Below are 27,109 nucleotides of genomic sequence, written 5' to 3'. Positions count from 1 at the left end.
ATTTACCCTAAGTCCTTTGCTCCCGCTAGTACCACCCATTTCTTCCATTTCCACAGACACTCCACTTCTCCACTGTGAACAGAGTTTTGTGTGTGAGTACCAGTCTCTGCAGAATGGCTTTGAACTGCTTGTCCAGGTACATCTGAGGCCTAATTTGCTCCTATATGAGTATAGCACTAAGTGGGCACTGAGTGTAGCAGTACATGCACAGGACCTTTTGAAGGAGGTCACTATTATCTTCATTAACGCTACCATAGTTTGGCCCCAGGTAAATAGCAGCGAGGGAACACAGCTCCATCCAGCAACAGAAAATTGGATTAAAGATTTACTGAGCATGGCCAGACCCACCAGAACAAGACCCAGTTCCCCCCTCAGTCAGTCTCTCCCATCAGGAAGCTTCCATAAGCCTCTTATCCTTCTTTATCAGAGGGCAGACAGACTGAAAAGCACAGTCACAGAATACTAACCAATCTAATCACATGGACCATAGCCTTGTCTAACTCAATGAAACTATGAGCCATGCAGTGTAGGGCCACCCAAGATGGACGGGTCTTGGTGGAGAGTTCTGAAAAAATGTAGTCCACTGGAGAAGAGAATGGCAAATCACTTCAGTATTCTTGCCTTGAACCCCATGACCAGTATGAAAAGTCAAAAAGATAGGACACTGAAGGATGAACTTCCCAGGTTGGTAGGTGCCCAAAAACTACTGGAGAACAGTGGAGGAGTAACTCCAGAAAGGATGAAGAGGCTAAGCGAAAGAAAAGACAATATCCAGCTCTGGGTGTGACTGGTGATGGAAGCAAGGTCCAGTGCTGTAAAGAGCAATATTGCACAGAAACCTGGATTCTAAGGTCCATGAATTGAGGCAAATTGGAAGTGGTCAAACAGGAGATGGCAAGAGTGAATATCGACATTCTAGGAATCAGCAAACTAAAATGGACTGGAATGGGTGAATTTAACTCAGATGACCATTATATCTACTACTGTGGGCAGGAATCCCTCAGAAGAAATGGAGTAGCCATCATGGTCAACAAAAGAGTCCGAAATGCAGTACTTGGATGCAATCTCAAAAATGACAGAATGATCTCTGTTCGTTTTCAAGGCAAACCATTCAATATCACAGTAATCCAACTCTATGCCCCAACCAGTAATGCTGAAGAAGCTGAAGTTGAACGGTTCTATGAAGACCAAAAAGACCTTGTAGAACTAACATCCAAAAAAGATGTCCTTTTCATGATAGGGGACTGGAATGCAAAAGTAGGAAGTCAAGAAACACCTGGAGTAACAGGCAAATTTGGCCTTGGAATGCGGAATGAAGCAGGGCGAAGACTAATAAAGTTTTGCCAAGAAAATGCACTGGTCATAGCAAACACCCTCTTCCAACAACACAAGAGAAGACTCTACACATGGACATCACCAGATGGTCAACACCAAAATCAGATTGATTATATTCTTTGCAGCCAAAGATAGAGAAGCTCTAAACAGTCAACAAAAATAAGACCAGGAGCTGACTGTGGCTCAGATCATGAACTCCTTTTTGCCAAATTCAGACTTATATTGAAGAAACTAGGGAAAACCACTAAACCATTCAGGTATGACCTAAATCAAATCCCTTATGATTATACAGTGGAAGTGAGAAATAGATTTAAGGGCCTAGATCTGATGGATAGAGTGCCTGAAGAACTATGGACTGAGGTTTGTGACATTGTACAGGAGACAGGGATCAAGACCATCCCCATGGAAAAGAAATGCAAAAGAGCAAAATGGCTGTCTGGGGAGGCCTTACAAATAGCTGTGAAAGGAAGAGAAGTGAAAAGCAAAGGAGAAAAGGAAAGCATCCGAATGCAGAGTTCCAGAGAATAGCAAGAAGAGATAAGAAAGCCTTCTTCAGCGATCAGTGCAAAGAAATAGAGGAAAACAACAGAATGGGAAAGACTAGAGATCTCTTCAAGAAAATTAGAGATACCAAGGGAATATTTTACGCAAAGATGGGCTCAATAAAGGACAGAAATGGTATGGACATAACAGAAGCAGAAGATATTAAGAAGAGGTGGCAAGAATACACAGAAGAACTGTACAAAAAAGATCATGACCCAGATAATCACAATGGTGTGATCACTCATCTAGAGCCAGACATCCTGGAATGTGAAGTCAAGTGGGCCTTAGAAAGCATCACTATGAACAAAGCTAGTGGAGGTGATGGAATTCCAGTTGAGTTATTTCAAATCCCAAAAGATAATGCTGTGAAAATGCTGCACTCAATATTCCAGCAAATTTGGAATACTCAGCAGTGGCCAGAGGACTGGAAAAGGTCAGTTTTCATTCCAATCCCAAAGAAAGGCAATGCCAAAGAATGCTCAAACTACCACACAATTGCACTCATCTCACATGCCGGTAAAGTAATGCTCAAAATTCTCCAAGCCAGGCTTCAGCAATACGTGAACCATGAACTCCCTGATGTTCAAGCTGGTATTAGAAAAGGCAGAGGAACGAGATCAAAATGCTAACATCCGCTGGTTCATGGAAAAAGCAAGAGAGTTCCAGAAAAATATCTACTTCTGCTCTACTGACTATGCCAAAGTCTTTGACTGTGTGGATCACAAGAAACTATGGAAAATTCTTCAAGAGATGGGAATACCAGACCACCTGACCTGCCTCTTGAGAAATCCATGTGCTTGTCAGGAAGCAACAGTTAGAACTGGACATGGAACAACAAACTGATTCCAAATAGGAAAAGGAGTGTGTCAAGGCTGTATATTGTCACCCTGCTTATTTAAGTTATATGCACAGTATATCATGAGAAATGCTGGACTGGAAGAAACACAAGCTGGAATGAAGATTGCCGGGAGCAATATCAATAACCTCAGATATGCAGATGACATCACCCTTATGGCAGAAAGTGAAGAGGAACTAAAAAGCCTCTTGATGAAAGTGAAAGAGGAGAGTGAAAAAGTTGGCTTAAAACTCAACATTCAGAAAACGAAGATCATGGCATCCGGTCCCATCACTTCACGGGAAATAGATGGGAAAACAGTGGAAACAGAGGCAGACTTTATTTTGAGGGGCTCCAAATCACTGCAGATGGTGACTGCAGCCGTGAAATTAAAAGACGCTTACTCCTTGGAAGAAAAGTTATGACCAACCTAGATAGTGTATTCAAAAGCAGAGACATTACTTTGCTGACTAAGGTCCGTCTAGTCAAGGCTACGGTTTTTCCTGTGGTCATGTATGGATGTGAGAGTTGGACTGTGAAGAAGGCTGAGCACCAAAGAGTTGATGCTTTTGAATTGTGGTGTTGGAGAAGACTCTTGGGAGTCCTTGGACTGAAAATAGATCCCACCAGTCCATCTAAAGGAAATCAGTCCTGAATATTGATTGGAAGGACTGATGTTGAAGCTGAAACTCCAATACTTTGGCAACCTGATGCAAAGAACTGACTCATTGGAAAAGACCCTGATTCTGGGAAAGACTGAAGGCAGGAGGTGAAGGGGACAACAGCAGATGAGATGGTTGGATGGCATCATCGACTCAATGCACCCATAAGTATGTCATTGGAATGTGTGTCTCCAAATGTAATCTGCATACTGTTGTAGAGTTTGGATTATCTTTGTTTTTCAAGTAGGATTAGGGTTCTCAGGCTTAGCTGGTAAAGAGTTTCCTGCAATGCAGGAAACCTGGGTTAGTTCCCAGGGTTTGGAAGATACCCTGGAGAAGGAAATGGCTATCTACTCCAGTATTCTGGCATGGGGAATTCCATGGAATGTATAGTCCCATGGGGTTGCAAAGAGTTGGACACACTTGAGTGACTTTCACTTCTAAGGTTCTTCCCCCTGCTCCTTTTTTTCTTTATAATGGATATGATATTTGAATACTACATGATTATTCATCCAAATTCTTTTCAACGAACATTTGTGTTATTTCTAGTGTTTGATCTTACATAATGCCACTGCTATAAGAAGTCTTTATTGGCTTCTAATAGATCGAATATAGCGAAAGTAATAGGGTGTCACTTTTTTTATTACCTCCTTTTCTACAAGACTTCACTCATTAGCAGATACTATTGATGGCCCATACAATGAGGAGCAGAGGGCAGTCCTAGGAAGTGATTTGGTATCCAGACTGAAGACAGTAGAAAGCCAGGACTCTAAGTACTTCAGTTACATGGAAATGGGTTCTGATAACAAGCTCAGTGAACTGGACATGGACATCTCCTCTGTCCCGACAAAAGCTGAACCTGGAATGTTCTTACCAGAAGATCCCACTAAACCATGCCCAGAATTCTAATTCTCAGAAACCATGAGGTAATATGCATTCTTCTTATATAGCAATAGAAAACTAATACAGTTAGTTATCTCAACTAACATATAAATGAAACAATTTAATGGGATAGGATTACAGGTTTAGGGATTGATTCATATAAATGCAAGAAAATTTGGAAATTCAAATTGTGACATAGAGTGAGCAATTCTGTACACAGTGTAAGAAAAAAGTAACTGTTTGAAGAAAAAATGGGACTATGCTCATACTCAACAGTGCACAGAAAAAAATGAGGTGGATTAAAGACCTAAATTTTAAAAATATGTATATTTTGCATGCTTATTTGTTTAATACATTCATATGCAATATAGTAGAAATCCTAGAATTTTTATAATATGATGATTAAAGCCTTATTAAGAATACAAAAATGTTCACCCGTTTTGCATGCACCCATTTGTGTATATTTGCTTCTGTGAAATTTTAACACAATTGTTGACTTGCGTGACAAGCACAACAGGCAAGATAAGGAATAGTTCCATCAAAAGAATCAGTAGTATCACATCAATTTGATTGCTGTAGTTAAATAGCAAGCCTCTCCATCGGGCAGACTGATTCTTCCAATTTGCTCCTTTTTTTTTTTTTTCAAAATGGTTTTGATTATTCTGTCGTGTGTGCTACCGTATAAATACTGTGAAAAGCTTATCTATATCTGCAAAAGGTGGGGGCGGGGGTGTCTCAGAGATATTTTAAGAGGAGCTGGATTAAACCTGTAGACCAACTAGGAGACAGTTGTCATCTTGTCTAAGCTATTTTATTTCTAAGCAAAATTTATTTATTAAAAACTACATCCTTAAAATAAAAGAGCACATTTTAAACAGGTTATATAAAGAAAAAACTTTAAATTACATTCCAAAACCTGTTAATAGACTGTTAGACTCCCACATAGATATTTTGAAAAGCACATTGATGGTTAAAAGGCGGGGCGGGGGGGGGTGAGATTTGAATCTCAGATGTTGCTGACACTTAGAGAGGTATCATAGTGGATGAATTATGTAGATGCAATAATACATATTTTTCTTGAATATTATGGCACTAGTATGAGAATCTTTCTTTAAATTGACAAAGGTAGAATGTCTTACATTGGCTTATGAAAAATTTTAAATGTTTCAATTAGAAATGTAAAGTTCCATTTGCAGTTTTCTCAACCTAAACCTTTAGCCAATTTCCTTGAAGCTTTTCTTTCACAGATTCTTACAGCCACATCAGAGTGGCAAAGAATCTGTATTGGTTCTTCTGAGCTGGATAGTTAACCTAGAGTTGCTGCCTCTTTATCTGATTTGTCTGTGCCATCAACTTCTGTAACCAGAGATAATTAGTGACTGTTTCCTCCTTCACTCCTCAGTTCTCAGCTTCTTTCAAATATTGTCTCTAACTCATCTGGTTTATTGAAGGAAATTGGCATTTCATTGTAAAATTTTACGTGCTGTTTTCCTCACAAATGTATTTATTGTGGTGTGTTATTGGTCTTTCCATATCATAAACAAAATGTTTACAGTGCAACATGCAAACTGTACATTTTATTGTATACAAAACAAATTTAATGACCACATTGATTTTTTGATGGTTAGGAAGCAAACTTTTAAGCATTTTTACATATAAAGATGATATTTTATAGCTTATAAGTAAGCATTTTATTGTGCTTGGTAATGATTTAGGAATTGTTTGGGGTTTTGATTTAGGTGTAATGCATTATGATTTTTTTCCCACTTAAAGTGATGAGGACAAGGTTATTATTCCCTTAAATATGTTCGTATAGAATGTTAGGTTTTTAGAATCACATCATTCACCTTGAGAGGAAGATTGCTGTGTTCTGAAATGATGCTTTGCAACAAAGAACTTGATAAAAATACTTCAAACAGCTTGTAAAGTATAGAGCTGAGCTTGTAAGTAAACAAGGTTTTCAAACATGATAGGAACTTTCAGCCATAGTTTTAAGGTAAAAATTGATGCTATTTTGGCCCTTAGAGGGTGATGTCTTTTGTTTGCTTTGGCAACACCCTTGATTTCAAGTCTTAGGGTCAATGACAGCAGTGAACAAGAGAAAAGGACTTAGCTTCATGTGCAGAGAATGCTTATTGCATATTTAATATACTTTCCTCATTAATCTAACTACTGAACACATCTAATACATCTGAATAAATCTAACTTTATTTCAGTGGCAGTATGCATGGCTAAAGATTAAATTTCCAGTCATTCTCCCAGAAAGAAATAATGATGGAAACATAGATTCTATCCAGTGATATGCAAGTGTAGGTGTTGGGTGGTAAACTATGAAATCTCCTTATAGGAGACTGCTGTTGGAGTGTGTTTCTCTCTTTCTTTCCCATCTTCTGCCAGGAACAGGGAACAAAGGGATGCATCACTCATTTATAATTAGGCAGTCTTAGAGATAAATGTTTTATTTTCAACTGACAGAGCATAAATAGATAAGGAAATTGGGTTTACAACAACTGTTGAATTATCATGCTTACCCTAGACTAACTACCTTCAATATTTTTTTTTAACCTGAGAGAAATTAAACTATTTTTTTGGTATAAACTATGCTAGCAAAGTAATGCTCAAAATTCTCCAACCCAGGATTCAACAGTACATGAATCAAGAACTTCCAGAGGTTCAAACTGGATTTACAAAAGGCAGAGGAACCAGAGATCAAATTGCCAACATCTGCTGGATCATAAAGAAAGCAATAGAATTCCAGAAAAGAAAACATCTACTTCTGCTTCATTGAGTATACTAAAGCTTTTGACTGTGTGGATCATAACAAATAGTGGAAAATTTTTAAAGACATGGGAATACCAACTGCCTTACATGCCTCCTGAGAAACCTTTTTGCAGGTCAAGATTGCTGGGAGAAACATCAACAACTTCAGATATGCAGATGATACCACCCTTATGGCAGAAAGCAAAGAGGAACCAAAGAGCCTTTTGATGAAAATGAAAGAGGAGAGTGAAAAGGCTGGCTTAAAATTCAATATTCAAAAAATGAAGATCATGGCATCTAGTCCCATCACTTCATGGCAAATAGACAGGGAAACAGGGGAAACAGTGACAGACTTTATTTTGGGGGGCTCCAAAATCATTGCAGATAGTGACAACAGCCACAAAAGTGAAAAACGCTTGCTCCTTGGAGGAAACACTGACACAGATAGCATATTAAAAAGCTGAGACATTACTATGCCCACAGAGGTCCATCTAGCCAAAGCTATGGGTTTTCCAGTAATCATTTATGGATGTGAGAGTTGGAACCATAAAGAAAGCTGAGCGCCAAAGAATTGATGCTTTGGTCTGTGGTATTGGAGAAGACTGTTAGAGTCCCTTGGACTGCAAGGAGATCAAACAAGTCAATCCTAAAGAAAACCTGTCCTGAATAATCATTAGAAGGACTGATACTGAAGCTGAAGCTCTCCCATACTACGATCATCTGATGTGAAGAACCAACTCATTGGAAAAGACCCTGGTTCTGGGAAAGATTGAGGGCAGGAGGAGAAAGGGATGACAGAGATGAGATGGTTGGATGGCATCACTGAGTCAATGATCATGAGTTTGAGAAAGCTTTAGGAGATGATGATGGACAGGGAAGCTTGGTGTGCTGTAGTCCATGGGGTCACAAAGAGTCGAACAGGACTGAGTGACTGAACAGCAACAACAATAATTTTGGTTTTATGTTCAGTTCAGTTCAGTCACTCAGTCATGTCCGACTCTGCCACCCCATGAATTGCATCATGCCAGGCCTCCCTGTCCATCACCAACTCCCAGAGTTCACTCAAACTCACGTCCATTGAGTTGGTGATGCCATCCAGCCATCTCAACATATCCCTAAAGTTAGTCTTAATGATACAAATACAGGATTCCTGAATGAACCCAGGACTCTCAAATCTAGATAAAGGTCTAAAATAACAGAATTGTTCTTTCACATAAGAGAATAAATGGATGAAAGAATAAAAAAGATATGTATTTCTCAGATTAAGATCTAGATGAGGACCCACGAGAACCCATGAGCATTGGAAAACACAGGCCTTCTTTCACTTGAATACACTGTAATCTTGCTGGTTCTGGGAAACCCTAGGCTGGGAAAATACCTAACATGGTCCTTCATACAAACTAATACACAAACAGGGCAAGATTCATGAAAGAAATCATTGATAATCCGGATGTAATTAAAATTAAAACATTCTGTACTATTAAAGAGTCTCTTTAAGAGATTGAGAAGACAAGCTACATATGGGGGTAAAATATTTGCAAAAGGCCATCTGATAAAGGACTGTCATCCGAAATATTCAAAGAATACTTAAAACGCAGCATGAAGGAATATACAACTCAATTATTAGGTTGGCTAAAAGATCATTCAGATTTTTCCATAAGATGTTACAAAGGCCTTAACAGACCCCACAACAAAGAAAATATGCAGATGGCAAATAAGCACATAAAAATATATACTCTATCACTTATCAAGCAAATGCAAATGAAGCACTCATGACACACTGCCACATACCTATGAGAATGGCTAAACTCTGGAATATTACAACACCAAATGCTATGGAGGATATCACTCAAAGGGAACTCTGATTTATTGCTAGTAGGAATATAAAAGGGTAAAACCACTTTGGAAGACAGTTTGTCAACCTCTTAAATATTAAACATTCTCTTACTATCTAGTAATTGCATTCCTTGGTATTCACTCAAGGGAATTGAAAAGTCATGTTCACACAAAACCTGCACACAGATACTATTAGCAGATTTTTTCTTAATTGCCAATACTTGGAAACAACCAAGATGTTCTTCAATAGGTGAAGAACAAGCTGTAGTACATCCAGACAATGGAATATGACTCTGTACTAGAAGGAAATTGATCTATCATTCACAATATGACAGAGAAACCTTAAATGCCTATTACTAAGTGAAAAAAAAAACATTCTGAAAAAGCTGCATACCATATGATTCCATATGACATTCTAGCAAAGGCAAAAACTATGGAGGCAGTGGAAAGATCAACGAATGTCAGGGATTGTGGGGAACAGAGGACAGATGAAACCCAGGAGATTTTTAGGCCAGTGAAAATTGATATATGTCATTATACTTTTGTCCACATCTATAGCATATACATGGGCTTCCCTAGGGGCTCAGATAGTAAAAAATATCCTCCTGCAATGTGGGAAACCTGGACTGATCCCTGGTTTGGGAAGATATTCTGGAGAAGCGAAAGGCTACCCGCTCCAGTATTCTTGCCTGGACAAATCCATGGACAGAGGAGCCAGGCAGGCTACAGTCCATGGAGTGGCAGAATCAGACACGACTGAGTGACTTTCATATCACTTCACAGAATATGCAACACCAAGATTGAGTCAGAATGGAAATTATGGCCTTTGGGTGATTTTCTGTGTCAATATAGGTCCATCACTAGTAAACATCTGGTGAAAGGTGTTGATAATCAAGGTACCACTTTGGTGAAGGATGTTGACGGTGAGGGAGGCTATGCATCTGTGGGGACAGGAGTTACATGAGAAACCTCTGTGCCTGCCTCCCAATTTTACTGTGAAACTAAAACTGCTCTAAAAAGAGGCTTAATAAAAAAAAATAGTAGATATCAAAAATCTTCACCAGAATACTTAACATTAAAAAGATCAATGAGGGAAATATTAGGCAAAGAAAGTTACTAACAATAGATAATGGTATTTTTAGATAGAAAAACATTAGCATAGAGAAAATAGATTAGGTCCTAATAGTGAATAGCCCATTCATGGGGAAAATTTTAAAATTCTGAAGTTCTGTACATTTAGTACCACAGCTTCAACATAACTAGTGAAAGTCCATATTGTTAAATTTCTCTAGATAAACAGAATCAGTAGGATATATACACATTCTTACAAAAAAAATGTATTTCCTGTTATAGAGGATGGGAAGGACCACATTCTGCCATCTGCAAGCTTGGGAGCCAGTGATTTAATTCAGTTAGCTTCCCAAGGCCTGAGAACAAAGGGAGTTGATATTATAAATCTTATTCTGACAGATTTTTATATAAATAGAGAATATATTTGGATTTTCAAGAAACTGGATGATATTCACTCAAATTAGGGAGGGAAATCTCCTGTCTGTCAATTTAAATGCTAATCTCATCTGGAAACATCCTCACAGATACACTCAGAAATAATGTTTAATCTGGGCATCCTGTGGCCTATCAAGTTGATACAAAAATTTAACCATCTCAATACTCATGCATATTTTTTCCAATAAAATATTTGTAAAAGGAAACATATGTTGAGTCACAAATCAGATATCTATGAATTTCAAATAATTAGAATCACAATGAAAATATGCTAATGAAAAAGATATATATAGAAAAACCAACATATGACTTGAAATTGATGAACATAACTAAAAAAGTTCAACTCAATGAAAAAACCATAAGGAATTAAGAAACATTTTCAACAGTGAAAATTAGATATAATAAAATACCAAGGAAATGTCTGTGTGCATTTACGTATAAATCTAAAAAAAATTCTTAAGCCATTTATGAAGTGAAGTGAAGAAAAAGTCACTCAATCATGTCCAACTCTTTGGAACCCCATGGACTATACTGTCCATGAAATTCTCCAGACCAGAATACTGGAGTGGGTGGCCTTTCCCTTCTCCAGGGGATCTCCCCAACCCAGGGATCAAACCAGGGTGGATTCTTTACCAACTGAGCTATCAGGGAAGCTATTTATAGTGAACCTGATAAATTTCAATTGAAACACATTAAGCAGACAAAATTAAATGGAGATCTACATAATGTTTAGACAGAAAAAAGCAACAACTTAAACCAATGTGCTGTGTGCTTAGTCGTGTCCAACTCTTGTGACCCCATAGACTGTAGCCCACCAGGCTCCTCTGTCCATGAGATTCTCTAGGCAAGGATACTGGAGTGGGTTGCCATTTCTTTCTCCAGGGGATCATCCTGACCCAGGAACCAAACCCAGGTCTCCTGCATTGCAGGCCGGCTCTTTGCTGACTAAGCCAATAGTCATCCCCAAATTTACCTATAGATTTAGTTTCAATCAAAGCCCAGAAATAAACCCATGCACCTATGGTCAATTAATCTGTGACAAAGAGGCAAGACTATACAATGTTGGAAAGACAGCTTCTTCAACAAATGGTGCTGAGAAAACTGGATAGCTACAGTTAAAAAAAAATGAAATTAGATCAGTCTTAAACGCCATACACAAAAATCAGCTCAAGATGAAATAAAGACCTAAATATGAAGCCAGACAGCATAATTTTCCTAGAGGAAAGCATAGGCAGAACACACTCTAACATAAATTGCAGCAATATCATTTTCAATCCATCTCCCAGAATAATGGAAATAAAAACAAATAAATGGATTGGACCTAATTAAACTCAAAAGCTTTTGCACAGCAAAGAAAACAATAAACAAAATAAACAAAAGAGAACCCACAGATTGGGAGAAAATATTTGCAAATGATGTGACTGACAAAGAATTAGTCTCTGAAATTTACAAACAGCTCATGAGGCTTAATATTATCAGAACAACCCAATCAAAAAGTGGGCAGAAGACCTAAATAGACATTTCTTCAAAGAAGACATACAGATGAACAAGAGGCACATGGAAAGATACTCATCATCACTAATTACTAGAGAAATGCAAACCAAAACTTCAAATGAGATACCATCTCATACCAGTCAAAATGCCTATCATCAAACAATCTACAAATAATAAATGCTAGAGAGGGTGTGGAGAGAAGGGAACTCTCCTACAATGCTGGTGGAAATATAAATTGGTGCAGCCACTATGGAAACAGTATGGAGGTTCCTTAAAAAACTAAAAGTAGAACTACCCTATGACCCTGCAATCCCAACATGTGCACTCTTGGGCTTATATCTGGAGAAAACATAGTCTGAAAGGATACATGTACCCCAGTGTTCATTGCAGCACTATTTACAAAGCCAAAGTATGAAAGCAACCTAAATGTCCATTAACAGGGGAATGGATAAAGAGGTAGTGCTGGGAAAACTGGTTAACCACTTGTAAAAGAATGAAACTAGAACACTTTCTAACACCATTCACAAAAATAAACTCAAAATGGATTAAAGATCTAAATGTAAGACCAGAAACTATAAAACTAGAGGAGAACATAGGCAAAACACTTTCTAACATACATCACAGCAGGATCCTCTATGATCCACCTCCCAGAATTCTGGAAAGAAAAGCAAAAATAAGCAAATGGGATCTAATTAAAATTAAAAGCTTCTGCACAACAAAGGAAACTATAAGCAAGGTGAAAAGACAGCCTTCTGAATGGGAGAAAATAATAGCAAATGAAGCAACTGACAATCAACTAATCTCAAAAATATACAAGCAACTTATGCAGCTCAATTCCAGAAAAATAAATGACCCAATCAAAAAATGGGCCAAAGAACTGAATAGACATTTCTCCAAAGAAGACATACAGATGGCTAACAAACACATGAAAAGATGCTCAACATCACTCATTATTAGAGAAATGCAAATCAAAACCACAATGAGGTACCACTTCACACCAGTCAGAATGGCTGCGATCCAAAAATCTGCAAGCAATAAATGCTGGAGAGGGTGTGGAGAAAAGGGAACCCTCCTACACTGTTGGTGGGAATGCAAACTAGTACAGCCACTATGGAGAACAGTGTGGAGATTCCTTAAAAAATTGCAAATAGAACTACCTTATGACCCAGCAATCCCACTGCTGGGCATACACACTGAGGAAACCAGAACTGAAAGAGACACGTGTACCCCAATGTTCATCGCAGCACTGTTTCTAATAGCCAGGACATGGAAACAACCTAGATGTCCATCAGCAGATGAATGGATAAGAAAGCTTTGGTACATATACACAATGGAGTATTACTCAGCTTTTAAAAAGAATTCATTTGAATCATTCTGATGAGATGGATGAAACTGGAGCCGATTATACAGAGTGAAATAAGCCAGAAAGAAAAACACCAATACAGTATACTAACACATATATATGGAATTTAGAAAGATGGCAATGAGGACCCTGTATGCAAGACAGCAAAAAAGACACAGATGTGTATAGCAGACTTTTGGACTCAGAGGGAGAGGGAGAGGGTGGGATGATTTGGGAGAAAGGTATTCTAACACGTATACTATCATGTAAGAATTGAATCGCCAGTCTATGTCTGACGCAGGATACAGCATGCTTGGGGCTGGTGCATGGGGATGACGCAGAGAGATGTTATGGGGAGGGAGGTGGGAGGGGGGTTCATGTTTGGGAACGCATGTAAGAATTAAAGATTTTAAAATTAAAAAAATAAAAAATAAAAAGAATTCATTTGAATCAGTTCTAATGAGGTGGATGAAACTGGGGCCGATTATACAGAGTGAAGTAAGCCAGTAAGAAAAACACCAATACAGTATACTAACACATATATATGGAATTTTGAAAGATGGTAGTGATAACCCTATATGCGAGACAGCAAAAGAGACACAGATGTAAAGAACAGTCTTTTGGACTCTGTGGGAGAGGGAGAGAGTGCGATTATTTGGGAGAATGGCATTGAAACATGTATACTATCGTAAGACATGAATCGCTAGTCTATGTTCAATACAGGATACAGGATGCTTGGGGCTGGTGCACTGGGATGACCCAGAGAGATGATATGGGGAGGGTGGTGGGAGGGGGGTTCAGGGTTGGGAACTCATGTACACCTGTGGCGGATTCATGTCAATGTATGGCAAAACCAATACAGTATTGTAAAGTAAAAAAAATAAAATTAAAAAAAAAAGAAAAGAGAATGGAAACAATTTTTAAAAAGCAAGTTTAAAAATGAGAATTAAAAAAAATAAAACAATAAAAACAGATATATAAATATTTAAAAAAAATAAGTTGTGGCCATATATACAATGGAATATTATTCCACCATTAAAAAAATGAAATAATGCCATTTGTAGCAACATGGATGTATATAGAGACTGTCATAATAAGTAAAGTAATTGAGACTGAAAAGGGGAAATATTGTGACATCCCATGTAGAATCCAAAAATAAATAATACAAATGAACTTATTTACGAAATAGAAACAGTCTCACAGACTTAGAGAATGAATTTATGGTTGTGGAGGGTGAGGGTGGGGGGAAGGGATAGACAGGGAGTTTGGGATGGACATGTACACACTGCTATATATAAAATGGACAACCAACAAGGACCTACTGTATAGCACAGAGAACTCTGCTCAATGTTATGTGGCAGCCTGGAAGGGAAGGGGATTTGAGGAAGAATGGATGCATGTCTATGTATGGCTGAGTCCCTTTGCTGTCCACCTGAAACTATCACAACATTGTTAATCAGCTATTAAGTTCAGTTCCATTGCTCAGTCCTGTCCGACTCTTTGCAACCCCATGGACTATAGTACACCAGGATTCCCTGTCCATCACCAACTCCCGGGGCTTGCTCAAACTCGTGTCCATTGAGTTGGTGGTGCCATCCAACTATCTCATCCTCTGTTGTCCCCGTCTCCTTCTGCCTTCAATCTTTCCCAGCATCAGGGTATTTTCCAAGGAGTCAGTTTTTTGTAGCAGGTGGCCAAAGTATTCAGCTATACTCCAATATCAATTACAAAGTTTTTAAAAACTGTGAAAGAATTTTTTTAGTAACTTGGTGAGTTTGTTTCAAATTCATATGGAAAACAAATGTCTAGCCCAAGTGACTTCTGCAGAAGTGTAAGATGCGGACAATCAACTTAACCAACTTTAAGTCAATAAAAATTGGTGGATATGATGATCAACATATATAAGGAAAAATTGATATATGACAAGATTAAACTATATATTCTGGGAAAATATTGGCTATTCAAATGTGGGGGAGGAGGAATATAGTTGAATTCCTATAAAAAATTTTAATGCATTTAGCATTTAAAAGTCAAAAGAAAAATTTTAGAAACATAGAAACAGACTATCTCTATGTATCTGGTTTAGGACATAATTTATTTAAAAGACACAAATAACTGTAACATAGGTAGAAATATTAGATAATTCACTATACTAAAATAAACGATTTTATTTTCACAAGGCATTCTAAGTAAAGAGATGCTCACATTGCTAATAAATGATTAAGTGCAAACAGGTAGGAAAGGATTTATACCCAAAATGTATAAATCCTGTTGAGTAAAAAAAAAAAGGCAAAAAGAATTTAGACAATAGAAACTATCCAATTAATCTATGATAAGATATTTTACATTGTATGTTACCAGGAAAATGGAATTAAGACCATAATGAGAGACAGTTTTATACTCTACTAGATTGGCAAAATTAAGAAGTTTTATAATTCCAAGGTTGGTGTCAATCATTTCAAACACCTGGACAATGTTAATGCAAATAAAAATTGATCTGAACCCATTGGGAAACAACTTGGAAGTATCTTGCATAATAGAGTTTATGTAAACATCATTTGACTCAGATATTCTACTTCTAGGTATTTTGAGAAAGCCCATTTAAAAATAATGTTTAAGTATCATAATGAGAAATTCACGGTACTGACAACTTCCATGGATACAAAAAGGAAATGGTCAGAATGCAAGGAAACACAATCATTATCAGCTAGCTTCTAATGCTTAATTTCAGGGGTTAATCATTGTTGCCATTTCAAAATTATGATTTATAGCTTATATTTATTTTGCATACACACATTCTTCTGTATAAATCAAATAATACATTTTAATAGCTTTTAGTTGTAATTAAAATAATTTATGATTAAAACAAATAAAAATAATTTATGATTAAAAACAAATTGTATTTTAGTTGATAGAAGGAATTTTCTAAAAAATTACCTAGAAAAGAAAATGGTAAATTTTCACCATGAAAAAATTCAGTAGAATATTTTATAAATGATAATTCATGGTATCCAGCATGGAATACACCAGGAGTGCTCAAATAATAATTGCTAGTGATTACCTGAATTTTTCAGGATAATTTTTAATGCAGTCAAGATTTTATCACAAGCAGTTTTACTTAGTCATCAAATTTTTTTTGACGAATTGGGAGAAAATGAGTGCCTGATAAGTCTTTGTTTAAGAGATAAAAATAGATTTTCCCTCAGTTTTCATGCAAATGAACCAAGCCTGTAGATTTTTTTTAATGTTTCTTTTCCCAGTGTAGCTTTTAAATGTTGAAACTCTTTAATAATAAAATCCACAAAACGTAGTAAGTAGCTTATTCTAAGCATTTAGCTCTTAATGTCAAAAAATACACAATGAGATAAAACTTACTCAGGATAATTTTTTAAAATGCACCCTATATGAACTCATGTTATTATCATGTGGGTACCTATGAAGTCATAGTAATATTCAAACTTTCCTAAAATTGCTCCAACTTCAGAATCCAGGTTTTTTAGTCACCTAACATTGTTGGCCTTGGTTGTTTGGTAATTCTGAAGAAAAACGTGTCCTAATGGAGTCAGTTCTCATTTCTAATCTTGTCTCCAACTTGACAAAGGCCCCTCACCCGCCTCTACTGCAACTACATTCCAGGAGAATGCAGACTCCTGTCTATCATGCAGCCCAAAGTGACAAACGGATCAATTTGTAGTTTACAGTGAGAGAGAACTATAGGATGTCCCATGAAGCGCTGAGGAGAATGGTGTCTCCTCCACAACGGACACAAATTACTGCAGAAATCCTAGTAGGGATGATAGTAGATAACAGAAGCTGAAGAGAAATGGAATAATAACTCCTTGCATCCTTGCATCTTACAAAATCCTTTGTAAACAGACAAACCCTCAGAAACAATTATTAACATGGTTTACAAACAGGATTCAGATCACTACATCTAAACAAACAGAACTTATTTTTGGTATTGTAATTGAGAACTTTTAGTTACATTATTATAAATTTAACTAAGCTAATTTTAATATATTAACATGGGTAAATCATGGGTTTGTAATGACTACCACAAGTAAGATTACCATAAATACCTTCTTAAGAATGAAGAACCCAGGGTTCAAAACTTATGAAGGCACTCACTCTCAGGGATCGGACATGTGGCTGCGGGGCATCTGAGCCTGAGTGCCTCCTTGAATTAAAGTGTGAAACACTATGCCTTGTTGTCTCACCCAACTCCTGACTCTGACTGTCATAGTGGATATAGACAGTGAAGCTTTTTGCAAACTGGACTGAGATGGAAATTAATAAAGGCAAAGTAGGGGCTTCCCTGGTAGCTCAGCTGGTAAAGAATCCACCTGTAATTCAGGAGACCCCGGTTGGATTCCTAGGTTGGGGAGATCCACTGGAGAAGGGATAGGCTACCCACTCCAGTATTCTTGGGCTTCACTGGTGGCTTAGCTGGTAAAGAATCTTCCTGCAATATGGGAGACCTAGGTTTAATCCCTGCGTTAGAAAGATCCCCTGGAGAAGGGAAAGGTCACCCACTCCAGTATTCTGGCCTGGAGAATTCCATGGACTCTATCATCTATGGAGTTACAAAGAGTCAGACATGACTGAGTGACTTTCATATTATCTAGAATGATTATTTTAAGTTACCTACATACCAACACTCCAGTAAGACAAAAAAGGGGGAAAAAATGAAAATAGAGTTTATTTTTCAAATAGCTTCATTCATATAGACAGTGAATCTGAAGAAAAGTGGTCCCAAATTTCCTGTCCTCACCAGATACCATTTGTTATAAACATACATTATTTGTTTATTTTTTTCCTTTCTTGTTAAATGTGAACTCAGTAAATTTTCGATTAGATGAAGAAGTCTCGTCTTTATATGTGAGAGAATAGGTTTGTGTTAGAGGTTGCACACTCAGGCATCATCATGTACTGGACAGTCACATAAATAGGCCCAGTGGGCTAGAGGGGTCTGTGGGGCCACAAAAGCCATGTTTAGTTTTTGGCATTCAGCCATTCATTTTTAAATACTGTGCTAGCAAAAATAGTCCTGCCCGCATGGTGTTTTGTCTTTTACATCTATCCTTTTAAAGCCTCTATAAATGTAGTATTAAATGTTTATGAAAGTGTTAGTTGCTCAGTTGTGTCTGACTCTTTGCAACCCCAGGGACTGTAGACAACCAAGTTCCTCTGCCCATGGAATTCTCCAGGCAAGCAAACTGTAGTGGGTTTTCATTCCATTCTCCAGAGGATCTTCCCGACCCAAGGATCGAATCTGGGTCTTCTGCATTGCAGGCAGATTCTTTACCACCCAAGGCACCAGGGAAGTCTCATGTTTATAATTTTCCTTAATTAATCCCCTCTTCTCCTACCTAGAAACAACAAAAAAGCAGTAACAACAGCAAACAGATAAAAAAAAAAAAACAACCTTAGCCTTGCACCAGAGAAACTGAAATGACCCTAACAGGTGAGCATTCTCTCCAGTAAGATGGCAGATATAAACGTGTTATTGCGAACTTAATGAGAGTCTCTCAGCCACACTCAGCCAAGGAGGTAGCACTTTTGCTTCCTAGTTTTGAAGGAACATGGAAAACTGTCATAGGTATTGTGGGTATGAAGACACATAAATCCAAAGGCAAATGCTGATGGGGTGCAACTGGAGTGTCATTAAGCACTGGAGCAGGAAGAAGGAAAAAGAGTGGCTAACTGAAAAGAGATGCTTGTAGAAACAAAAAAGGAGACCACGGAAGACCAACTTAGATGGCTTTCTAAATACTCTCATTCAGTGTGTTCTTTTTCTGAGGACTGCTGCTGCTGCTGCTGCTGCTGAGTCACTTCAGTCGTGTCCGACTCCGTGGGACCCCATAGACGGCAGCCCACCAGGCTCCCCTGTCCCTGGGATTCTCCAGGCAAGAACACTGGAGTGGGTTGCCATTTCCTTCTCCAATGCAGGAAAGTGAAAACTGAAAGCGAAGTCACTCAGTCATGTCCGACTCTTTGCGACCCCACAGACTGCAGCCCATCAGGCTCCTCTGTCCATGGGATTTTCCAGGCAAGAGTACTGGAGTGGGGTGCCATTGCCTTCTCTGTTTCTGAGGACTAATATACTTCATAAGTTTTACAGTCCTTTAATTTCTTTCCTTATTTTAGCAATAACTATTCTTTAATGAGAATAAATTGTCTAGAACAAGCATGTTGCAACACCTAACACTATTTTAACCAATAGGCCATGAAGAGATGGGACCAGATGCCATGATCTTTGTATTCTGAATGTTGAATTTTAAGCCAGCTTTTTCACTCTCCTCTTTCACTTTTATCAAGTGGATTTTTAGTTCTTCTTTGCTTTCTGCCATAAGAGTGGTGTCATCTGTGCATCTGAGGTTATTGATATATCTCCTGGCAATCTTGATTTCAACTTGTGTTTCATCCAGCTTGGGGTTTCTCATGATGTACTCTGAACATAAGTTAAATAAGCATGGTGACAATATACAGCCTTGACATACTCCTTTCCATTTTGGAACCAGTCTGTTGTTCCATGTCCGGTTCTAACTGTTGTTTCTTGACCTGCATACAGATTTCTCAGGAGGCAGGTATGGTACACTGGTATTCCCATCTATCCAAGAATTTTCCACAGGTTGTTGTGATCCACATGGTCAAAGTCTTTGGTGTAGTTAATAAAACAGAAGTAGACGTTTTCTGAAGTTCTCTTGTTTTTTTGATGATCCAATGCATGTTGGCAATTTGATGTCTGGTTCCTCTGGCTTAAAAATCTAGCTTGAACATCTGGAAATTCACGGTTCATGTGCTGTTGAAACCTGGTTGGAGAATTTTGAGCATTACTTTGCTATCACATGAAGTAAAGTGAAGTGAAGTGAAGTGAAGTCTCTTAGTAGTGTCTGACTCTTTGCGACACCATGGACTATAGCCTATCAGGTTGGGTCGGGAAGATCTTTCTTGTATAGCTCTGTATATTCTTGCCACCTCTTCTTAATATCTTCTACTTTTGTTAGGTCCCTTTAATTTCTGTTCTTTATTTATTAGGGCACAATTTGCTTTGATATGGTTATAATATTGTCTACATGAAGGTTAAGTAAAAGTCACTCAGTTGTGTCTAACTTTTTTGCGACCCCAGGGACTATACACTCCATGGAATTCTTCAGGCCAGAATCCTGGAGTTGGTAGCTTTTCCCTTCTCCAGGATTATCTTCCCAACCCAGGGATTGAACTGGGATCTCCCACATTGCAGGAGGATTCTTTACCAGCTTAGCCACAAGGGGAGCCCAAGAATACTGGAGTGGGTAGCCTATCCCTTCTCCAGCCTATCTTCCTGACCCAGGAATTGAACCGGGGTCTGATATATCGCAGGCAGATTCTTTTTAACTGAGCCCTCAGGGAAGCCCTGCTAAGTATACTGTAAATTGTTTAGTTTTTAAATGGACTAGTGAGTAAATAAAGAAATAATCATACCAAACCACATGTGTAAAATGAAGCCTTCTATTTCATTGTGTCAAGATCTATCAGTAAGATAAGAAGGCAATGAAAGTAAATATCATTCCTGTACTATGTTCTTTTACTCAAGAAGAAAGTGTGTTTCAAGGCAGCATGCACTGAGGAGGTCATTGGGCCATTTCAGAGGGTTCCTGAGAAGCCATGCACGATTATCCCTTGCTCACCTACCCTACTACAGTACCCTACTACCTCTGTGTGAATGTTTTGGTAGCATGACATTTTGTTCCTGAGAAATCTGCAAATAATTAGGTTTCATAAGTTTCCCTTGGTGATTTTCTCTGGCATTAATTCTCAGACCCTAATTACACACAGCTGAATTCAGTTTAACACTAATTTTTAATAAAAAGAATATTGTATATACCAATGGGTGCCAATATCTCGTTTAAAAATGCTCATTCATAAAAACTGAGTACTTTGACCTTTGAAACTGAGTCTTGACATTCAAACTTACTTTATAGGAAGAGACAGGGTTGTTCCTGAAGAAGAACAGGTCCTGAATGTCCTGTCACTTACTGTTAGCATTCTCAATAGTGCCTGTGTAGATCTCTCCCCTGAGTGCTTCCGTGGGATTCTCCAGGCAAGAATACTGGAGTGGATTGCTGTTCCCTTTTCAAGGGGATCTTCCCGACCCAGGGATTGAACCCAGGTCTGCTGCATTGCAGGCAGATTCTTTACTGTCTGAACCAGCAGAGAAGCCCTGAATTGGGCAATGGTTTATTAATCCAGTTCTTAATGTCTCTGAAATGTGGAATAGAATCACATCCACCCAAGTATGGGTATGGCCAGGTGGCTCAAGTGATAAAAAAAAATCTGCCTGCCAATGCAGGAAAGGCAAGCAGGAGACAGGGGTTCTATCTCTGGGTTGGGAAGATCCCCTGGAGAAGAGAATGGTAACCCACTTCAGTATTCTTGCCTGGGAAATCCCATGGACAGAGGTGTCTAGTGGACTACAGTTCATGGGGTTGCAAAGAGTTGGACATGCCTTATGGACTGAGCACAGCCCACAGCATCCAGTTACAGCTAAGAGTAAGCCCAGGAGTTCACAAACAACATCAGAGTCACACTATTTCGCTAATTCTTCCCTATATTTTGTATCCTTGGTACTTTGTGTTTCCCTGGGAATCCCACTAAGAGCCAGAAAATTGTAGCTTCAATTATCCCACTCCTCTATACATGCTACACCAACACCTGTGTCTGGAGTCAAGCAGGGGAGAACAGAAAGAAAAAAAAAAGGGGAGTTGGCTCCATCCCCTTGGGTCCCCAACTTTACTAAATAGAAAAGTATTCCCCTCCCTCAGTATTTTGGCTTCTGAAGGTTTCTAATGCCATTGCTGCCTCTAAGAATACAGGATTGCTTTGTGTCTGGGTCAAGAGAGGATGGAGAACAAAAAGCAAAAAGCATATGGGCGGTGGGGTACTCTGTACTGTCTCAGAACATGGGGAGTGCCTTTTCCATTCCCATTCACTGAGCCAGAGCAGGAGGACTATTGAAGCTCTCCCCACATCACTGCACTAACTTAATGGTTTTCTTTGACTTCAAGGCAGGATATGCCAGGGGAAACAGCAACAATAAACTCATTACTGGTTGAGGGAATCTTTGAACTCTCCCTGTCTCTCCCTATTTCCTGTACGCTTTTCAGGCTTCACAGCTGCAAACAATGGAAGAGGCAGGGTGAGGTGTATTTACATCAGCTCATCCAGAATCAGAATTGTCATTTCTAATGTTTATTTATAATTTCATTGAAACTGTAAACTTTCTGGGACTGATATAAGCAAGTCATAACTTCAGTAGGCTGATATCGAAGGGAGGAAGACTGTTCCAGAGTTTTGAACCAAAGATTTATCTTGGACTAAATATCTCTCTGGAGGTAAACCAAAAGCACAGTTTTAGTAGCATTGCCAGTCAACTGGAGCAACAGCGCAGGAGCAAGGCTCAATCCTCAAGTGAAGGAAGTTGGAAATGATACCAGAAATCCAAAGATTAGAGGAGATAAGTCACAATTTCAAATGGTCTCTCTTTTGTCTTGGTTATATTGGCAGAGAACATAATCTAGGAAGCATCATTTGTTTAATTATACATAGATTTCAGGAAGGAAATTTTGTTTTGCCCTAATTGTAAAGGATAACATTTCTTCAGAAATAAGATTCCTTTTTGGATGATGATATGAGACATGATTTCAAAGGTTCTCCCACCTGAGAATGAATATCTTAGAAAATAAGTAAGATATTACACACACTTCGGAAAAGGTGGCCTAGATTACAGTCTGCAAGACTCTTAAGGATATTTTACCAGCTGAGCCACCAGAGAAGCTCAATGATACTATAGAAAAATAATTCCAGTCCAGAGAGAAAAACTGACTTGTGGCTCAAACATATCACAAGAATGGGTGAATTAGAGACTGAGAGAGGCCCAGGAGTAAGAGATATAAGGTATGTGTGTGAATCTATGAAAGAGACTGGAATGATAATTTCTAACTAGTAAATAGGAATCACAAAAACTGTCAAGGGAGCTGGTAAAGGGAATTTTCAAAATTTAATCTTTTTATAATTGACTCTTTTCAGTGAAAATATGTTTATGTTTCATTGTAAAGTTATAAGAAGAAAACACAATTGAAAATAAGCTTCATTTTAATTGGATTTCTTTACAGGTATTCTTTTAATCTTACTCCATGCACACACTATCACAAAACATATTAATTTCAGATTTATTTTACAGTGTTTCTTTTCCCACATAAAATGCCTTACTCTGCAACTATATCTCAATGATATCTCTCCATATTGGTAGACATAGATATAATTCATTCAGAAGGTAGTCCCAAAATTTCTCAATTCATTCCACATTTAGTAAATGGTAGTCATGTGTTGTTTGTAAGATTTTTTTAATTCATCTTTGATTTGTCATATAAGAGATTTAATAAGTAAAATATGTAAAAATATATCTTTGGTGCTTAAAACTATTTAAAATTATGGGTTTTCCTGGTGACTCAGTGGTAAGGAATCTGCCTGCCAATACAGGAGAAATAGGTTTGATCCCAAATCTGGGGATACCCTACCTGCTGAGGAGCAAATAGGTCTGTGTGCCCCAACGATTGAACCTGTGCTCTAGACTCCATGAGCTGCAACAGGAGAAGCCCCTGCCCCGAGAAGCCGGCACACCGCCACTAGAGCAGCCCCTGCTCACTGCAAGACAAAAGTCTACACAATAGTGAAGACTCAGCACAACCGAAAGTAAATTTGAAAAAGTCTTTTAAAAAACTATTAAAATTAGAATAATAAATGCATGTTAGATGTCTTTATTTCATATATTATCACCTATATTATTATTACTCAGTTTCTTATTTTTCTCATATTTTTTAGGTATAGGAATTGATCTTTACTTGAGAGGATATCAACTATATTAGGCTGTCTATAAGTTTAATTATATTCTGAAAATATAATATTGGCAATTGAAAATTGGAAAGGGGAAAGTCTAGATTTAGAAATGTCTTTCCTCACAAATTAGCCAGAATATTATCTTCAATTATGCAGTATTTAGAAAATTATCTCTTTAGCTGATAAGAAAGAGCAAATTAACTTACAAAAAAGTTCAAAAATAAGTAATTCTGTTGATTTTTTTTCTCTCTTTTCTTAAGTTTCTTAAATTAATAACAGCTATCTTGGCAATCTAAATGCTTTAATGTCACATACTTTGGTGAGAAACATGTAAAACTATGAAGAAACTAGGAACCCGTGTTAGAATAGTCAGAGGAAGCTACCTAGACTCAAATTTAACATCATCTGACCTGGCTGTTGCTCCAGCTTTGTAATGGTCTCTGATAAGCCAGTCCTTATTCCAAGTAATAGTGAACCTCTATCATTTAACTGTTTTTTATCACCACTGACTGGAAATAATTTATCAAACAGTCTTCAGAATTTCTGTTCTAAACAGAAGTTATGTTTTGTGCTAGAGATCAAATTAACAACATCCACTGGATCATCAAAAAAGCAAGAGAGTTCCAGAAAATATCTATTTCTGCTTTATTGACTATGCCAAAGCCTTTGACTGTGTGGATCACAAGAAACTATGGAAAATTCTGAAAGAGATGGCAATACCAGACCACTTGACCTGCCTCTTGAGAAACCTGTATGCAGGTCAGGAAGCAACAGTTAGAACTGGACACAGAGCAACAGACTGGTTCCAAATAGGAAAAGGAGTACATCAAGGGTATATATTGTCACCCTGCTTATTTAACTTCTATGCAGAGTACATCATGAGAAACACTGGGCTGGATGAAGGACAAGCTGGAGTCACGATTGCTGGGAGAAATATCAATAACCTCAGATATGCAGATGACACCACCCGTATGGCAGAAAGTGAAGAAGAACTAAAGAGCCTCTTGATAAAAGTGAAAGAGGAGGGTGAAAAAGTTGCCTTAAAACTCAACATTCAGAAAACTAAGATCATGGCATCTGTTCCCATGACTTCATGGGAAATAGATGGGGAAACAGTGGAAACAGTGGCTGACTTTATTTTTCTGGGCTCCAAAATCACTGCAGATGGTGACTGCAGCCATGAAATTAAAAGGCTCTTACTCCTTGGAGGGAAAGTTATGATCAACCTAGACAGCATATTAAAAAGCCGAGACATTACTTTGCCAACAAAGGGCTGTCTAGTGAAGGCTATGGTTTTTCCAGTAGTCATGTATGGATGTGAGAGTTGGACTATAAAGAAACCTGGACACCAAAGAACTGATGCTTTTGAACTGTGGTGTTGGAAAAAACTCTTGAGAGTCCCTTGGCCTGCAAGGAGATCCAACCAGTCCATTCTAAAGGAGATCAGTCATGGGTGTGTATTGGAAGGACTGATGTTGAAGCTGAAACTCCAATACTTTGGCCACCTGATGCAATGAGCTGACTTATTTGAAAAGACCCTGATGCTGGGAAAGAGTGAGGACAGGAGGAGAAGGGGATGACAGAGGATGAGATGGTTTGATGGCATCACCAACTCAATGGACATGGGTTTGGGTGGACTCTGGGAGTTGGTGATGGACAGGGAGGCCAGGCGTGCTGCGGTTCATGGAGTTGCAGACAGCTGGACACATCTGAGCGACTGAACTGAACTGAACACTGTATCTTTACAAAAATCTGTCATAGTAAAAAATTTCTTGTTCCAGAGTTAATTTAACATTCATTTTCTTATTTCTGAAGTAGAGAAAATCTAACTTACAAGCTTACTGTCAAAATGAGATGATTATGAAATAACTACAGCAAAGTGACCTATCTTAATAAGATATTCAAATTTAAGATAAATAATACATTTTTCTATTGCAGAAGTTCAGTTTTAAAGTTGAAGTTAAAATTTGCAAAGCAGAAAGAATTGGAAAATTGTGTGTATGGTCAAATATATGACTGATGTATCTAAGGAAAAACCTGACTTATTTCAAGTGTCAAGAGAAAATGCAGTAATAAAGATTTCGCAGCTTTTTAGCTTTAGAGAAATATAAACAAGAAGTCAAAATTTGAAGCTCTTTTGCACTTCGTAAACTCAACAAAATATTCAAAAGGATTTATAGAAAATACATGAAGAAACATATTGAAAAAAAAAGCCAGTTTATGTCACTGAATATACTGTTTTTTGCAATGCACTTTAAACTGTCTTAGAAATAAATTTAAAGTATATCCCAGAGATTCTTTTTTTGCAATAAAATTTAAAATCTTCTCTAAAATAACAGTTCATTATTCTATAACTTATAGGAAGTTATCGCTCCTTTTTGTGAGCATAAGTGAACATAAGATTATCTCAAAATGCTTCTACAAAGAAATACAGATTAAAATGCAGCAATGTATATAGCAGATGTAGTTATATTTAATATAAGGCTCACATACTGACACAAATAGAAAATTAAAGACAATCATAACGTATCATTTCCATAAAAATTGTTGAGGCTCAGAGCAAGCCACTTCAGTATGCACCACAATGTTATACTGATCATTTTGAATTAAAGGTATTTGAGAAACAGCAGGTGAAAAAACTTATTAAAAGAACCACTCTGATTATCCTCTTTCCTCCTGAAAGAAGGAAATAAGTTTCTCATGTGAAAGTCTGCTCCCAGTAACAGGAAGATAGAAAGCATATCGCGAGTTAGGGAATCCAAGGCTAAAAGAAACAACAAAACTGCCTTTGCCACTTGCTCATTAGTTTGCTATCCCAGGTACAAGTCCTTTAATTTGTAAAATCTTTACAAACAATTGTTTCGTTGTCTAAAAATGATGTGTAAACCACCTGTTTTGGTCACTTTGGGGATCTCATTTCTGTGAGATCACTATGCATATGAATTAATTGATTTTTCTCCTGTTAATCCGTCTTATGTCCATTGAATTATTAGATCAAATTAAAAAACTCAAGAAGGATGGGAGAAAATTTCCTCC

This window comes from Ovis canadensis, chromosome 26, assembly GCF_042477335.2.
Source record: "Ovis canadensis isolate MfBH-ARS-UI-01 breed Bighorn chromosome 26, ARS-UI_OviCan_v2, whole genome shotgun sequence".
Lineage (NCBI taxonomy): Eukaryota > Metazoa > Chordata > Mammalia > Artiodactyla > Bovidae > Ovis > Ovis canadensis.
The sequence above is the reverse complement of the archived record's forward strand: the minus strand, read 5'-3'. Positions refer to the sequence as shown.